Source organism: Ranitomeya variabilis, chromosome 5 (assembly GCF_051348905.1).
Source record: "Ranitomeya variabilis isolate aRanVar5 chromosome 5, aRanVar5.hap1, whole genome shotgun sequence".
Classification (NCBI taxonomy): domain Eukaryota; kingdom Metazoa; phylum Chordata; class Amphibia; order Anura; family Dendrobatidae; genus Ranitomeya; species Ranitomeya variabilis.
This window is the reverse complement of record NC_135236.1, coordinates 125,393,671-125,412,467: the sequence shown is the minus strand read 5'-3', so window position 1 is coordinate 125,412,467 and position 18,797 is coordinate 125,393,671. Positions and strand designations below refer to the sequence as shown.

Here is an 18,797-nt window from a genome sequence, read left to right as displayed (position 1 = left end):
AATGACAGCATCTTATTTTGGGACCAATCTTAGTCTGGGGTACATTGTTCCCACCAGAAGACACATGCATAACTGTGTGTAACTACAATCCTAATTATGGCAATTGCAGACACAAGGTGACATCATTAAAGGTGTTTTGCCAAGAACAAAAGTTCATTTTAACCAATTTGGTACTTAATGACCGAGCCAATTTTAACAATTCTGACCACTGTCCCTTAATGAGGTTATAACTCTGGAACGCTTTCACGGATCCCACTGATTCTGAGACTGTTTTTTCGTGACATATTGTACTTCATGTTAGTGGTAACATTTCTTCAATATTACTTGTGATTATTTATGAAAAAAATGGAAATATGGCGAAAATTTTTTAAGTTTTGCATTTTTCAAACTTTGAATTTTTATGCCCTTAAATCAGAGAGATATGTCACAAAAATAGTTAATAAATAACATTTCCCACATGCCTACTTTACATCAGAACAATTTTGGAAACAAAATTTTTTTTTGTTAGGAAGTTATAAGGGTTAAAAGTTGACCAGCGATTTCTCAATTCTGCAACAAAATTTACAAAACCATTTTTTTTAGGGACCATCTCACATTTAAAGTCACTTTGAGGGGTGTACATGACAGAAAATACCCAAACTTGACACCATTCTAAAAACTACACCCCTCAAGGTGCTCAAAACCACATTCAAGAAGTTCATTAACCCTTTACGTGCTTTACAGGAACTGAAACAATGTGGAAGGAAAAAATGAACATTTAACTTTTTTTTGCAAACATTATTTCAGAACCAATTTTTTTTATTTTCACAAGTGTAAAAAGACAAAATGAACCACAAAATTTGTTGTGCAATTTCTCCTGAATGCGCCGATGCCCCATATGTGGGGGTAAACCACTGTTTGGGTGCACGGCAGAGCTTGGAAGAGAAGGGGTGTCGTTTGACTTTTTCAATGCAGAATTGGCAGGAATTGAGATCGGACGCCATGTCGGGTTTGGAGAGCCCTGATGTGCCTAAACAGTAGAAACCCCCCACAAGTGACACCATTTTGGAAACTAGACCCTTTAAGGAACCTTTCTGGATGTGTGGTGAGCACTTTAAACCCCCAGGTGCTTCACAGAAGTTTATAACGTAGAGCTGTGAAAATAAAAAATCTAATTTTTTTTTACAAAAATGATCTTTTCGCCCCAAAATTGTTATTTTCACAAGGGTAACAGAAAAAATTAGACCATGAAAGTTGTTGTGCAATTTGTCCTGAGTACGCCGATACCCTATATGTGGGGGTAAACCACAGTTTGGGCGCATGGCAGAGCTTGGAAGAGAAGGAGTTCTGTTTGACTTTTTCAATGCAGAATTGGCTGGAATTGAGATCGGACGCCATGTCGCATTCGGAGAGCCCCTGATGTTCCTAAACAGTGGAAACCTCCCCAAGTGACCCCATTTTGGAAACTAGACCCCCCAAGGAACTTATCTAGATGTGTGGTGAGCACTTTGAACGCCCAAGTGATTCACAGAAGTATATAATGCTGAGTCGGGAAAATAAAAAAAAAAATCTCCACAAAAATTATTTTTTTAGCCCCCAATTTTTTTATTTTCCCAAGGGTAACAGGCTAAATTGGACCCCAAAAGTTGTTGTCCAATTTGTCCTGAGTACGCTGATACCCCATGTGTGGGGGGGACCACTGTTTGGGCACACATTGGGGCTCGGAAGGGAAGTAGTGACATTTTAAAATGACTTAGATGGAATGGTCTGCGGGCGTCATGTTGCATTTGCGCAGCTCCTGATGTACCTAAACAGTAGAAACCCCCCACAAGTGACCCCATTTTGTAAACTAGACCCCCCAAAGAGCTTATCTAGATGTGTGGTGAGCACTATGAACCCCCAACTGCTTCACAGAAGTTTATAATGTAGAGCCATGAAAATAAAAAAATCATATTTTTTCCACAAAAATTATCTTTTCACCCCAAATTTTTACTTTCACAAGGGTAACAGGAGAAATTGGACCCCAAAATGTATTGGGCAATTTATCCTGAGTATTCTGATAGCCCATATGTGGGGGGACCACTGTTTGGGCGCATGGCAGAGCTCGGAAGGGAAGGAGCGCCGTTTTGGAATGCAGACTTTGCTAGAATGGTCTGCGGGCATTATGTTGCATTTACAGAGCCCCAGATGTACCTAAACAGTAGAAACCCCCCACAAGTGTCCCCATTTTGGAAACTAGACCCCCCAAGGAACTTATCTAGATGTGTGGTGTGGCATTTTGAACACCTAAGTGCTTCACAGAAGTTTGACGCAGAGCCGTGAAAATAAAAAATCATTTTTTTTCCACAAAAATGATTTTTTTAGCCCCCAATTTTTTTTTATATTTTTGAAGGGTAACAGGAGAAACTGGACCCCAAAAGTTGTTGTCCAACTAGTACTTAGTACGCTGATGCCCCATATGTGGGTGTAAACCACTGGGCGCACAGGAGAGCTCAAAAGGGAGGGAGCACCATTTGACTTTTTGAGCACAAAATTGGCTGTCTCGTTTGGAGACCCCCTGATGTACCTAAACAGTTGAAACCCCCCAATTCTAACTCCAGCCCTAACCCCAACACACCCCTAACCCTAATCCCAACCCGATCCATAATCCTAATCACAACCCAAATCATAAGCCTAGTCACAACCCCAAAACACCCCTAATCCTAATCTCAACCCTAACCTCAAACTTAATCCTAATCCCAATACACCCCTAATCCCAACCCTAATCTTAACCCTAATCCCAAACGTAACCCTAATGCAAACCCTAACCCTAATGCCAACCCTAACCCTAATCCAAACCCTAATCCCAACCCTAACCCTAATCCCAACTCTAACCCTAACTTTAGCCCCAATTCTAGCCCTAACCCTAACTTTAGCCCCAACCCTAACCCTAACCCTAGCCCCAATCCTAACCCTAACTTTAGCCCCAACCCTAACCCTAACTTTAGCCCCAACCCTAACCCTAGCCCTAACCCTAGCCCTAACCCTAACCGTAGCCCTAACCCTAACCGTAGCCTTAACCCTAGCCCTAACCCTAGCCCTAACCCTAATTGGAAAATAGAAATACATACTTTTTTTATTGTATTATTTTTTCCTAACTAAGGGGGTGATAAAGAGGGGGGTTATTTTTTTTATTTTGATCACTGTGAGATTGAATTTTAACCCCTTCATGACCCAGCCTATTTTGGCCTTAATGACCTTGCCGTTTTTTGCAATTCTGACCAGTGTCCCTTTATGAGGTAATAACTCAGGAACGCTTCAACGGATCCTTGCGGTTCTGAGATTGTTTTTTCGTGACATATTGGGCTTCATGTTAGTGGTAAATTTAGGTCGATAATTTCTGAGTTTATTTGTGAAAAAAAACAGAAATTTGGCGAAAATTTTGAAAATTTTGCAATTTTCACATTTTGAATTTTTATTCTGTTAAACCAGAGAGTTATGTGACACAAAATAGTTAATAAATAACATTTCCCACATGTCTACTTTACATCAGCACAATTTTGGAAACAAATTTTTTTTTGCTAGGAAGTTATAAGGGTTAAAGTTTGACCAGTGATTTCTCATTTTTACAACAAAATTTACAAAACCATTTTTTTTAGGGACCACCTCACATTTGAAGTCAGTTTGAGAGTTCTATATGGCTGAAAATACCCAAAAGTGACACCATTCTAAAAACTGCACCCCTCAAGGTGCTCAAAACCACATTCAAGAAGTTTATTAACCCTTCAGGTGTTTCACAGCAACAGAAGCAACATGGAAGGAAAAAATGAACATTTAACTTTTTAGTCACAAAAATTATCTTTTAGCAACAATTTTTTATTTTCCCAAGGGTAAAAGGAGAAACTGGACCATGGACGTTGTTGTCCAATTTGTCCTGAGTACGCTAATACCTCATATGTGGGGGTAAACCACTGTTTGGGCGCACGGCAGGGCTCGGAAGGGAAGGAGCGCCATTTGACTTTTTGAATGAAAAATTGGCTCCAATCTTTAGCGGACACCATGTCGCGTTTGGAGAGCCCCCGTGTGCCTAAACATTGGAGCTCCCCCACAAGTGACCCCATTTTGGAAACTAGACCCCCCAAGGAACTTATCTAGAAGCAGAGTGAGCACTTTAAACCCCCAGGTGCTTCACAAATTAATCCGTAAAAATGAAAAAGTACTTTTTTTTCACACAAAATTTCTTTTAGCCTCAATTTTTTCATTTTCACATGGGCAACAGGATAAAATGGATCCTAAAATTTGTTGGGCAATTTCTCCTGAGTACGCCGATACCTCATATGTGGGGGTAAACTACTGTTTGGGCACATGGTAAGGCTCGGAAGGGAAGGAGCGCCATTTGACTTTTTGAATGAAAAATTATCTCCATCGTTAGCGGACACCATGTCAGGTTTGGAGAGGCCCTGTGTGCCTAAACATTGGAGCTCCCCCACAAGTGACCCCATTTTGGAAACTAGACCCCCCAAGGAACTTATCTAGATGCATAGTGAGCACTTTAAACCCTCAGGTGCTTCACAAATTGATCCGTAAAAATGAAAAAGTACTTTTTTTTCACACAAAATTTCTTTTAGCCTCAATTTTTTCATTTTCACATGGGCAACAGGATAAAATGGATCCTAAAATTTGTTGCGCAATTTCTCCTGAGTACGCCGATACCTCATATGTGGGGGTAAACCACTGTTTGGGTGCACGGCAAGGCTCGGAAGGGAAGGCGCGCCATTTGACTTTTTGAATGGAAAATTAGCTCCAATCGTTAGTGGACACCATGTCGCGTTTGGAGAGCCCCTGTGTGCCTAAACATTGGAGCTCCCCTACAAGTGACCCCATTTTGGAAACTAGACCCCCCAAGGAACTAATCTAGATGCATAGTGAGCACTTAAAACCCCCAGGTGCTTCACAGAAGTTTATAACGCAGAGCCATGAAAATAAAAAAATATTTTTCTTTCCTCAAAAATGATTTTTAGCCCGGAGTTTTTTATTTTCCCAAGGATAATAGGAGAAATTGGACCCCAAATGTTGTTGTCCAGTTTGTCCTGAGTACGATGATACCCCATATGTGGGGGTAAACCACTGTTTGGGCGCACCGCAGGGCTCGGAAGGGAAGGCACGCCATTTGGCTTTTTGAATGGAAAATTAGCTTCAATCATTAGCGGACACCATGTCGCGTTTGAAGAGCCCCTGTGTGCCTAAACATTGGAGCTCCCGCACAAGTGACCCCATTTTGGAAACTAGACCTCCCAAGGAACTAATCTAGATGTGTGGTGAGCACTTTGAACCCCCCAAGTGCTTCACAGAAGTTTATAACGCAGAGCCATGAAAATAAAAAATTATTTTTCTTTCCTCAAAAATGATTTTTTAACCCACAATTTTTTATTTTCCCAAGGGTAACAGGAGAAATTGGACCCCAAAAGTTGTTGTGCAGTTTCTCCTGAGTACGCTGATACCCCATATGTGGGGGTAAACCACTGTTTTGGCACACGTCGGGGATCGGAAGGGAAGTAGTGATGTTTTGAAATGCAGACTTTAATGGAATGTTCTGCGGGCATCACGTTGCGTTTGCAGAGCCCCTGATGTGCCTAAACAGTAGGAACTCCCCACAATTGACCCCACTTTGGAAACTAGACCCCCAAGGGAACTTATCTAGATGTGTGGTGAGCACTTTGAACCCCCAAGTGCTTCACAGAAGTTTATAACGCAGAGCCGTGAAAATAATAAATGTGTTTTCTTTCCTCAAAAATATTTTTTTAGCCCAGAATTTTTTAATTTTCCCAAGGGTAACAGGAAAAATTTGACCCCAAAAGTTGTTGTCCAGTTTCTCCTGAGTACGCTGATACCCCATATGTGGGGGTAAACCACTGTTTGGGCACTTGCCGGGGCTCGGAAGGGAAGTAGTGACGATTTGGAATGCAGACTTTGATGGAATGGTCTGCGGGAATCATGTTACGTTTGCAGAGCCCCTGATGTGCCTAAACAGTAGAAACCCCCCACAAGTGACCCCATTTTGGAAACTAGACCCCCCAAGGAACTTATCTAGATGTGTGGTGAGCACGTTCAACCCCCAAGTGCTTCACAGAAGTTTACAACGCAGAGCCGTGAAAATTAAAAATCATTTTTCTTTCCTCAAAAAAGATGTTTTAGCAAGCAATTGTTTATTTTCACAAGCGTAACAGGAGAAATTGGACCCCAATATTTGTTGCCCAGTTTGTTGTGAGTACGCTGATACCTCATATGTGGGGGTAAACCACTGTTTGGGCGCACGTCAGGGCTCGGAAGGGAAGTAGTGACATTTGAAATGCAGACTTTGATGGAATGGTCTGCGGGTGTCACGTTGCATTTGCAGAGCCCCTGATGTGCCTAAACAGTAAACCCCCCCCCTAAGTGACCCCATTTTGGAAACTAGACCCCCCAAAGAACTTATCTAGATGTGTGGTGAGCACGTTCAACCCCCAAGTGCTTCACAGAAGTTTACAACGCAGAGCCGTGAAAACTAAAAATCATTTTTCTGTCCTCAAAAAAGATGTTTTAGCAAGCAATTTTTTTTTCACAAGGGTAGCAGGAGAAATTGGACCCCAATATTTGTTGCCCAGTTTGTTGTGAGTATGCTGGTACCCCATATGTGGGGGTAAACCACTGTTTGGGCGCACGTCAGGGCTTGGAAGGGAAGTAGTGACATTTGAAATGCAGACTTTGATGGAATGGTCTGCGGACATCACGTTGCATTTGCAGAGCCCCTGATGTGCCTAAACAGTAGATACACCCCACAAGTGACCCCATTTTGGAAACTAGACCCCAAAAGGATTTTATCTAGATGTGTGGTGAGCACTTTCAACCCCCAAGTGCTTCACATAAGTTTATAACGTAGAGCCATGAAAATAAAAAATAATTGTTCTTTCCTCAAAAATTATGTTTTAGCAAGTAATTTTTTATTTTTGCAAGGGTAACAGGAGAAATTGGACCCCAATAGTTGTTGCCCTTTTTGTCCTGAGTACGCTGGTATCCCATATGTGGGGGTAAACCACTGTTTGGGCGCACGTCGGGGCTTGGAAGGGAGGGCGCACCATTTGACTTTTTGAACGCAAGATTGGCTGGAATCAATGGTGGCGCCATGTTGCGTTTGGAGACCCCTGATGTGCCTAAACAGTAGAAACCCCTCAATTCTAACTTCAACACTAACCCCAACACACCCCTAACCCTAATCCCAACTGTAGCCATAACCCTAATCACAACCCTAACCCCAACACACCCCTAACCACAACCCTAACCCCAACACACCCGTAACCCTAAATCCAACCCTAACCCTAATCCTAACCTTAATCCCAACCCTACCCACAACTGTAACCCCAACACAACCCTAACCCTATCCTTAACCCTAACCACAAGCCTAATCTTAACCCTATTTCCAACCCTAGCCCTAATTCCAACCCTAAGGGTACCGTCTCACATAACGATTTACCAACGATCACGACCAGCGATACGACCTGGCCGTGATCGTTGGAAAGTCGTTGTGTGGTCGGTGGGGAGCTGTCACACTGACCGCTCTCCAGCGACCAACGATGCCAAGGTCCCGGGTAACCAGGGTAAACATCGGGTTACTAAGCGCAGGGCCGTGCTTAGTAACCCGATGTTTACCGTGGTTACCAGCGTAAAAGTAAAAAACAAACAAACCGTACATACTCACATTTCGGTGTCCTTCAGGTCCCTTGCCGTCTGCTTCCCGCTCTGACTGAGTGCCGCCGTACAGTGAGAGCAGAGCGCAGCGGTGACGTGCTCTGCTCTCACTCACGGTACCCTAACTCTAATTCCAACCCTAACCCTAAGGCTATGTGCCCACTTTGCGGATTCGTGTGAGATTTTTCCGCACCATTTTTGAAAAATCCGCAGGTAAAAGGCACTGCGTTTTACCTGCGGATTTACAGCGGATTTCCAGTGTTTTTTTGTGCGGATTTCACCTGCGGATTCCTATTGAGGAACAGGTGTAAAACGCTGCGGAATCCGCACAAAATTGACATGCTGCGGAAAATACAACACAGCGTTTCCGCATGGTATTTTCCGCACCATGGGCACAGCGGATTTGGTTTTCCATAGGTGTACATGGTACTGTAAACCTGATGGAAAACTGCTACGAATTCGCAGCGGCCAATCCGCTGCGGATCCGCGGCCAATCCGCTGCGGATCCGCGGCCAATCCTGTTATGGTTTCCAATGGCAAGGAAACATCAGAAGCATAGAATAAACGGACAAGCTCTCGGGTGATGGAAACTAGAGCTGACCGCGATGCTAAACCTACACACCACACTAGAAGTAGCCAGGGGGCATTCCTGCGTTGTCTCTAGATGAACTAACTACCCCTGGTAGAAGAAAACACAGTCCTGGCTTGCCTCCAGAGAATGTCCCCACAGGAGATAGCAGCCCCCCACATATAATAACGGTGAGAGCAGATGAAAAGACACACGTAGTATGAAAGCAGATTTAGCACAGAGAGGCCCGCTAACTAAATAGCAGAAAGATACAACAGAGGACTTCGCGGTCAGCTGCAAAACCCTTCAAAACACCATCCTGAAATTACCTTAACTCATGTGACAACTCATGACACCGGAGTGGTAATTTCAGCCCAACAAGAGCTTCCAGCTGCAGAGATTCACATAAGTGCAAACTGGACAAAACATACAAAAATAGACTTAAGGACTAAAGTGTCCAACTTAGCTGAGCAGAAAACTGGGAGCAGGAACATGCAACAGAATCACTCTGGATACATTGATGGCCAGCATTAGAATGACTGAGGAGCAAGGTTAAATAGGATACTCCCACATCCTGATAGGAACAGGTGAACTGAGAAGGCAAAGCTTGCAGGACACCAGTACCACAAGAGACCACCGGGGGAGCCCACGAACCGAATCACAACAGTACCCCCCCCTTAAGGAGGGGGCACCGAACCCTCACAAGAACCACCAGGGCGATCTGGATGAGCCCTATGAAAGGCACGGACCAAATCAGAAGCATGAACATCAGAAGCTGTAACCCAAGAATTATCCTCTTGACCGTAGCCCTTCCATTTCACCAGATATTGAAGTCTCCGTCTGGAAACACGGGAGTCCAAGATTTTCTCCACCACGTACTCCAATTCACCCTCAACCAGCACAGGAGCAGGAGGCTCAACAGAAGGCATAAGTGGTACCTCATACCTCCGCAATAATGACCGATGGAAGACATTATGGATAGCAAAGGATGCTGGGAGGTCCAAACGAAAAGACACAGGGTTAAGAATTTCCAAAATCATATAAGGACCGATGAACCGAGGCTTAAACTTAGGAGAAGAGACCCTCATAGGGACAAAACGGGAGGACAACCACACCAAGTCCCCAACACGAAGACGAGGACCAACACGACGATGGCGATTAGCAAAACGTTGAGTCCTCTCCTGGGACAACTCCAAATTGTCCACCACCTGCCCCCAAATACGATGCAACCTATCCACCATGGTATCCACTCCAGGACAATCCGAAGACTCCACCTGACCAGATGAAAAACGAGGATGGAACCCTGAATTGCAAAAGAAAGGGGAGACCAAAGTGGCAGAACTGGCCCGATTATTAAGGGCAAACTCAGCCAACGGCAAAAAGGAGACCCAGTCATCCTGATCAGCAGACACGAAACACCTCAAATAAGTCTCCAAGGTCTGATTAGTACGTTCCGTCTGGCCATTTGTCTGGGGATGAAATGCAGACGAAAAAGACAAATCAATGCCCATCCTGGCACAAAACGCCCGCCAAAATCTGGACACAAACTGGGATCCCCTGTCGGAAACGATATTCTCAGGAATACCATGCAGCCGAACCACATTCTGAAAAAACAGGGGCACCAACTCAGATGAGGAAGGCAGCTTGGGCAAGGGCACCAAATGAACCATCTTAGAAAAGCGGTCACACACCACCCAAATGACGGACATCTTCTGAGAAACAGGGAGATCAGAAATAAAATCCATAGAGATGTGTGTCCAAGGCCTCTTAGGAACAGGCAAGGGCAACAACAACCCACTAGCCCGAGAACAACAAGGCTTGGCCCGAGCACAAACATCGCAAGACTGCACAAAAGTACGCACGTCCCGAGACAGGGAAGGCCACCAGAAGGACCTAGCCACCAAATCTCTGGTACCAAAAATTCCTGGATGACCTGCCAACGCAGAAGAATGAACCTCCGAGATGACTCTATTGGTCCACTCATCCGGCACAAACAATCTACCAGGCGGACAACGATCAGGCCGATCCGCCTGAAACTCTTGTAAAGCACGTCGCAGGTCTGGGAAGACAGCAGACAATATCACCCCATCCTTAAGTATACCCGTAGGTTTAGAATCACCAGGGGAATCAGGTTCAAAACTCCTAGAAAGGGCATCCGCCTTCACATTCTTAGTACCTGGCAGATACGAAACCACAAAATTAAACCGGGAGAAAAACAACGACCAGCGCGCCTGTCTAGGATTCAGACGTCTGGCCGACTCAAGATAAATCAAATTTTTGTGATCAGTCAAGACCACCACCTGATGTTTAGCACCCTCAAGCCAATGACGCCACTCCTCGAATGCCCACTTCATCGCCAAAAGCTCCCGATTACCGACGTCATAATTTCGCTCGGCGAGCGAAAATTTTCGAGAAAAGAACGCACAAGGTCTCATCACTGAACAATCTGAACTTTTCTGCGACAAAACCGCCCCCGCTCCGATCTCGGAAGCATCAACTTCCACCTGAAAAGGAAGAGAAACATCAGGCTGGCACAACACCGGAGCAGAAGAAAAACGGCGCTTAAGCTCCCGAAAGGCCTCCACAGCAGCAGGAGACCAATCTGCAACATCAGCACCCTCTTTAGTCAAATCAGTCAAAGGCCTGACAACGCTAGAAAAACCAGTTATGAATCGACGATAAAAGTTAGCAAAGCCCAAAAATTTCTGAAGGCCCTTAAGAGAAGTCGGTTGCGTCCAGTCACAAATAGCCCGAACCTTCACAGGATCCATCTCAATAGAAGAGGGGGAAAAAATGTACCCCAAAAAAGAAATCTTCTGAACCCCAAAAACACACTTTGAACCTTTAACAAACAGAGAATTGGTCCGCAAAACCTGAAAAACCCTCCTAACTTGTTGAACATGAGATTCCCAGTCATCCGAAAAAATCAAGATATCGTCCAAATACACAATCATAAATTTATCCAGATATTCACGGAAAATATTGTGCATAAAAGACTGAAAGACCGAAGGGGCATTTGACAGACCAAAAGGCATCACCAAATACTCAAAATGGCCCTCGGGCGTATTAAATGCGGTTTTCCTCTCATCCCCCTGCTTAATTCGCACCAAATTATACGCACCGCGAAGATCAATCTTAGAGAACCACTTCGCCCCCTCAATGCGAGCAAATAAATCTGTCAGCAATGGCAAAGGATACTGATACTTGACTGTGATCTTATTCAAGAGTCTATAATCAATACAAGGTCTCAAAGAACCATCGCTTTTAGCTACGAAAAAGAACCCCGCTCCAAGAGGAGACGAAGAAGGACGAATATGTCCCTTTTCCAAGGACTCCCTAATATACTCTCGCATGGCAGCATGTTCAGGTACAGACAGATTGAATAGACGACCCTTAGGAAATTTACTGCCAGGGATCAAATCTATGGCGCAATCGCAATCTCTGTGAGGAGGAAGAGAATTAAGAGTAGATTCCTCAAAAACCTCACGATAATCAGACAAAAACTCAGGAATTTCAGAGGGAATAGATGAAGCAATGGAGACCAAAGATGTGTCCCCATGATTTCCCTGACATCCCCAGCTTAGTACAGACATTGTTTTCCAGTCAAGGACTGGGTTATGAGTTTGCAACCATGACAATCCCAGCACCAACACATCATGTAGATTATACAGTACAAGGAAGCGAATCACCTCTTGATGGTCTGGACTCTGGAGTCATACGCATAGTCACTTGTGTCCAGTATTGTGGTTTATTACTAGCCAATGGTGTAGAATCAATACCCTTTAAAGGTATAGGAACTTCCAGAGGCTCTAGATCAAACCCACAGCGCCTGGCAAAGGACCAATCCATAAGACTCAAAGCGGCGCCAGAATCCACATACGCATCCGCAACAATAGAAGATAACGAACAAATTAGAGTTACAGACAAAATAAACTTGGACTGCAAAGTGCCAATAGCAGAGGATTTATCAACTTTCTTTGTTCGTTTAGAGCATGCTGATATAACATGAGTAGAATTTCCACAATAGAAGCACAAATGATTTTTGCGCCTATAAATCTGTCGTTCGCTTCTGGACAGAAAGCTATCACATTGCATACTCTGTGGTGCCTCTTCAGAAGACACCACCAACTGGTGCACAGGTTTGCGTTCCCGTAAACGCCGATCAATCTGAATTGCCATTGTCATGGACTCATTCAGACCAGTAGGCGCAGGAAACCCCACGATGACGTCTTTTACAGCATCAGAGAGACCTTCTCTGAAAACTGCCGCCAGAGCGCACTCATTCCACTGAGTAAGCACAGACCATTTTCGAAATTTTTGGCAATATATTTCGGCTTCATCTTGCCCCTGAGAGAGGGCTATTAGGGCTTTCTCAGCCTGAATCTCCAAATTTGGTTCCTCATAAAGCAACCCCAAGGCCAGAAAAAACGCATCCACATTGAGCAACGCAGGATCCCCTGGTGCCAATGAAAATGCCCAATTTTGGGGGTCACCCCGCAGTAAAGAAATAACAATTTTTACTTGCTGGGCAGGATCTCCAGCAGAATGAGATCTCAGCGAAAGAAACAATTTACAATTGTATTTAAAATTTAGAAAACAAGATCGATCTCCAGAAAAAAACTCCGGTATAGGAATTTTAGGTTCAGACCGAGGAGCATGTAACAAAAAATCTTGTATATTCTGAACTTTAGAGGCAAGATTATTCAAATTGGTAGCCAGACTCTGGGGATCCATATTTCAACAGATAAAGTCTGAGCCATTCAGGGGTTAAGAGGAGAGGAAAACAGGAGACTGCAATTAGAGCTGGAGTGCAACTTCAGAGGAAGGAAAAAAAAAAAAAAAAAAAGGTTTCACACAGTTCCTTTTCTCTCCTGCTTCAGCCTATAGATTAAACATTTAGGCTGGCCATACTGTTATGGTTTCCAATGGCAAGGAAACATCAGAAGCATAGAATAAACGGACAAGCTCTCGGGTGATGGAAACTAGAGCTGACCGCGATGCTAAACCTACACACCACACTAGAAGTAGCCAGGGGGCATTCCTGCGTTGTCTCTAGATGCCGCGCGCCAGCCGGAGAACTAACTACCCCTGGTAGAAGAAAACACAGTCCTGGCTTGCCTCCAGAGAATGTCCCCACAGGAGATAGCAGCCCCCCACATATAATAACGGTGAGAGCAGATGAAAAGACACACGTAGTATGAAAGCAGATTTAGCACAGAGAGGCCCGCTAACTAAATAGCAGAAAGATACAACAGAGGACTTCGCGGTCAGCTGCAAAACCCTTCAAAACACCATCCTGAAATTACCTTAACTCATGTGACAACTCATGACACCGGAGTGGTAATTTCAGCCCAACAAGAGCTTCCAGCTGCAGAGATTCACATAAGTGCAAACTGGACAAAACATACAAAAATAGACTTAAGGACTAAAGTGTCCAACTTAGCTGAGCAGAAAACTGGGAGCAGGAACATGCAACAGAATCACTCTGGATACATTGATGGCCAGCATTAGAATGACTGAGGAGCAAGGTTAAATAGGATACTCCCACATCCTGATAGGAACAGGTGAACTGAGAAGGCAAAGCTTGCAGGACACCAGTACCACAAGAGACCACCGGGGGAGCCCACGAACCGAATCACAACACAATCTGCTGCGGATCCGCGGCCAATCCGCTGCGGATTCGCGGCAATCCGCTGCGGATTCGCAGCCAAATCCGCACTGTGTGCACATGCCCTAACCCTACCCCTAACCCTAACCCTAATTCTAACCCTAATTCTAACCCTAGTTCTAACCCTAACCCTAGTAGAAAAAAATATATATATTTTATTTATTTTTTATTATTGTCCCTATGGGGGTGATAAAGGGGGGTCATTTACTATTTTTTTTATTTTGATCACTGTGATAGGCTATATCGCAGTGATCAAAATACATCTGAAACGAATCTGCCAGCCGGCAGATTCAGCGGGCGCAGTGCGCGTGCGCCCGCCATTTTGGAAGATGGCGGCGCCCATGGAGAAGCCGGATGGACACCGGGAGGCCCGGTAAGTATGAAGGGGGGTGATCGGATCACGGGGGGGGGGGACCGGAGCACAGGGAGGGGGGACCGGAGCACGGGGGGAGCGGACAGGAGGACGGAGGAGCGGACAGGAAGACTTAGGGGGGCTGACCACGCAACGGAGCACTGGGGGGGCGATCGGTGGGGTGGGGGGGGACAGATTAGGTTTTCCAGCCATGGCCGATGATATTGCAGCATCGGCCATGGCTGGATTGTAATATTTCACCGTTTTTTGGGGTGAAATATTACAAATCGCTCTGATTGACAGTTTCACTTTTAACAGCCAATCAGAGCGATCGTAGCCACGAGGGGGTGAAGCCACCCCCCCTGGGCTGAAGCACCACTCCCCCTGTTCCTGGAGATCGGGTGAAATTGGAGTTAACCCTTTCACCCGATCTGCAGGAGCGCGATCCCTCCATGACGCATACGCTGCGTCACAGGTCGGATTGACACCGACTTTCATGACGCAGCGTATGCGTCAAAGGTCGGGAAGGGGTTAATGCAATGTTGCGGTGACCAAAAAGAACGTAATTTTTTTTTCGCTACGCCGTTTACCGATCATTTTCATTCTTTTTATAGCTTGATAGATGGGGCGATTCTGAATGTGGCGATGCCAAATAAATGTATGTTTGATTTTTTTTAATTGTTTTATTTTGAATGGGGCAAAAGGGGAGTGGATTTGAACTTTTATATTTTTAAATTTTGCAAAATATTTTTAAAAACATTTTTTCTTTACTTTTTGCATGCTTCAGTAGTCTCCATGGGAGACTAAAAGCTGCAGTTGTCCGATCGCCTCTGCTACACACAGGTGATGATTAGATCGCTTGTATGTAGCAGAAATGCACACTTGCTCTGAGCGTCGACCACCAGGCGGCGCTCATAGCAATCCTGCAGTGACAATTATAGAGGTCTGCTGGAGACCTCTGGTTGTCATTCCGACCCATTGGTGGCCTACGATCACGTGACGGGGTCACCGATGGGCAGAATTTCCTACAAGCGCTCGTTAAATACCGCTGTCAGAGAGTGACAGGCATTTACAGGCATTTAACAGGTTAACAGCCGAGGGTAGATCCCGATTCCAACTGCGGCTGTTAGAGGCAAATGTCAGCTGTTCAAAACAGCTGACATATGCTGGGAAAGATGTAGGTTCCCCCACATCAAAGGGGAAGACCCGACATGTGCAGTACATGTACGGCGCATGTCGTGAAGGGGTTAATGTGCTGCTGGTCGGTCTGTGTAAACGGAACTTTAGTACATGCAAAATAAGGTGATGGAGTATATTACAAAGTTTCAAGATTATGCAAAGACTGATCAACAATTAAATAAAAAAATGTTTAGTTACTCACATATTATGTAACAATTAACAATCTTTCATTTGGAAACACATATTTGGTTTCTTGAAATAGTAAAAGGAATAATTTAAATAATTTTGTTGACCAGGCCATGAACACTTATGGAGGCCAGATGACATCACAAATATGTCTCTACTAAAGAGCATGAGAAATATGTGCATGGAGAAGATCCAGCAAGCGAGGAAATAATTTCTGTCTGGTTCAAAGCAAACCTGTCAACCATTTATACATATCATATGTTTAAAAACAAATAATAATAAACTGTTGGAAAATTTCAATTTTGTAAAAGAGACAAATCATGGAATCGTAAGGAACCGGGCTTCTGATTCATAATGATTTGCAAAGTAACAAAGAATATGTTCCCGCTGTAAAAATAAAGATCATTATTATATCAACACTTAATGGAGGCCCGATGCTATCGCATAGGAAGGGAGGTAATGTCACTATGGGGGCAGGCTTTGCAGCGCTGAGAATCTCTCCCCACCTATCCACTCTCTCTTTCCCCATGTGCTGACTTCTCTCGTCTGTGCTCTCTTCTTTGACCTGTCTACCCCATGTGCTATCCCCCTTGTCTGCTGTCTCTCTCCTTCCTGTGCCGTGTTCTCCCCTCATGTGCTGTCCCGTTTGAGCTGTCTCCCCATGTGCTCTGTCTCTCTCACCCTTGTGCGCTTTCTCTCTCCCCATCTGCTGTCTTCTCCTCTCATGTCATCTCTTCTTTGACCTGTGTACCCCATGTGCTCTCGTACACGGTCAGACACAGTCAATTTTTAAAATGAACTTCTGTTTGTGGGAAAACCCGTTTAATGTGACCGGCTTCCTCTGCCTGTAGACACATCGTGCATCTGCCATTGGGATCAGCCGAATGATTCACTGCACCTGCGTGGAATTAGCACAGCCGCAGTAAATCAGACTGCCACCATCCTTGTGCAGACAGATAGCGGTGGTCACATTAAAACTGCGCATGCGCTCCTCCTGTACAAAGATGGCGGTGGTCAGTGAATCATTTGGCTGATCCCGCCAGTGGCGTGTTTGCGACGGTGTTCCGCTGGTGGTACCAAGAGGCTGCGTACAGCGTATACAGTGTGTGTCTGGTGCGTATGACGTATACAGTGTGTGTGTGGTTCATACGGCGTACACAATGTGTGTGTGTGGGGTGCGACGGTGTACCGCTGGTGGTACTGGAGTGCCCACTAGGGCAGTGGGGTACTCGGGCCGGGTCCGACGGTTCTTAAGGGCGTGGTCACAGCAGCAGTGACCTGGTCCATGGCCCTGGGCATCCAATAAAAGTAATGAAATGAAGGGGAAATATAGTCTATAGGGAGTTAGTTCGTGACGCCACCTGTGGTGTTCGGCAATGGATGGCCGACACTGCTTAAGGGGACCACTGGGGCCGATGGTGACAGAGCTAGGATGGTTCTGCTCCCCACAGGTGGAGCGGGGCCCCAGGGCTACCGGTATAGTTAGTAAGGGATCGTTGATGATAGGATGCAGGACTGAGGGTGCGGGAAATGACTAGAGGACACAAGGATTGCAGTTTCCTTTACCTTTACTAGTTGGTGCAGGTGCAATCCGGGGCACGAATAGCAGATGATGATGGGGTCCGGGCAGCCTGAAAGCAATTCAGAATCCACCTAGCCAGGTGGGTTTGGAGGCCTTCTACTGCGCTGTTCTCTGGGTCCTTGTTGCTTTATGCTCTGCTCAAGTCCCTCTCACAGTCTGTCCATTAAATGGAACATTACCCGCATGGCAGACAGCTTGAGCCGGTTACAGGTGTCACTCCCTCGTGGTGACTCCGGGCTCTGGTATGCTGCTGTGTCTCTGGGTGTCAGATGGGGCCATGAGACCTGCGTTCTCCTGCCCTCTGGATTTTGTTGCTGGCCTCCAGTACCCACACAACCACGGACTCCGGCGTCCGGTTTTCTGGCGCTCAGCTCTGAAGGAGCTTGGACACAGCTCCACTCCCCAGGCTCTTCTCGGCTTTCCTCCTCTCACTCTCAAGACTCCTGACTGGACTGACTAACCCCGCCTCCAGGCCACAACTTATAGGGAAGCTCCCCTGAAAAAGGGTGTTAGAGCTCCCCCTTCTGGTCTGGAGTCAGGAAGGTGTTGGATGCTGGTATTACCTGGTAAGGTGATCCCTCCTTGCTTCCAGGCATGACATCACCCCCTGTGAGGGAGGCAATGCCACTGTGGCAACCGGACTTGTACATTACAAGGTAAGTATATATTAAGATTTTAGTAGACTCTAAATAAATGATCCCATCTAATTTTACAGTATCATTGGTTAAAGCATCACTCCATCGTTTTTTATTATTGCAGCGCTGGAGTGGTGCCACTAATCTAAATTCCCTGCCCCTAGTGTTATAATTACCAGCTGCCATCTTCATCTTTTATCTACTGTTCCAGTCAGTCTCCAGTAGTTTGTAACCTGCAGGATCACTCCAGTCTTTGCTGGGCAATCCTGAAGTCACAACTGAATGTAAGTCTATGAGAGGTAGAAAGAGGCCAGAACGAGGCTCTCATAGACTTACACTGAGGGAATGTGGTCGTTACCTCTTACTTCCGGTTAGACAGAATTTGGATTCATTAGAAGGCCGCGTGGGACTGGAGCGGCGCCAGGAGCAGCTGAGGACGGTGGCTGCTAAGTATAATACTGTGGGCGGGGACCTTAGATTAGTACCACCACCACTATTAAGGATTAAATTAAAAAAATGCTGGAGTTTTGCTTTAAGGTTGTGCATAGATTTGAGAACTCGTTTTCATTAGTACAGCTAGTTGGGGATATGCGGTGGGATGGGGGATCAGTTTGGGGGGCTTCTAATTGACCGCCCTCAGCATGCACTAACAGAGGAATATATTACTCGTTATGCTCATAGACAGTTTTATTGAGTACTATATGGCCGGACTCTGGCAAGTGCTGTTTATTTTGTGGGCAGTACATAGAACATCTTTAGTGAAAGCCGGTCACAATTAATTGGTACTTGTACAGATATCTTTTAAATATGACGCTTTAGCACAGCTTCTATTTTGCAATATTTATACAATGCCAAAAAGAAGCCAATGGACTGTTGGCCACTGGAGTAGACAATCACTTAAACAAGGCCACCATTAGGTAGAAAGTGGGCTTATACAGCTTGAT

At 45.3% G+C, this 18,797-nt stretch overlaps 1 protein-coding gene across 3 annotated transcripts in view; it reads right to left on the bottom strand.

Moving 5' to 3' along the window:
• Positions 1-18,797, bottom strand: part of ITGA11 (integrin subunit alpha 11) — a 246,562-nt gene that overhangs the window by 74,564 nt on the left and 153,201 nt on the right. The window lies entirely within an intron of this gene.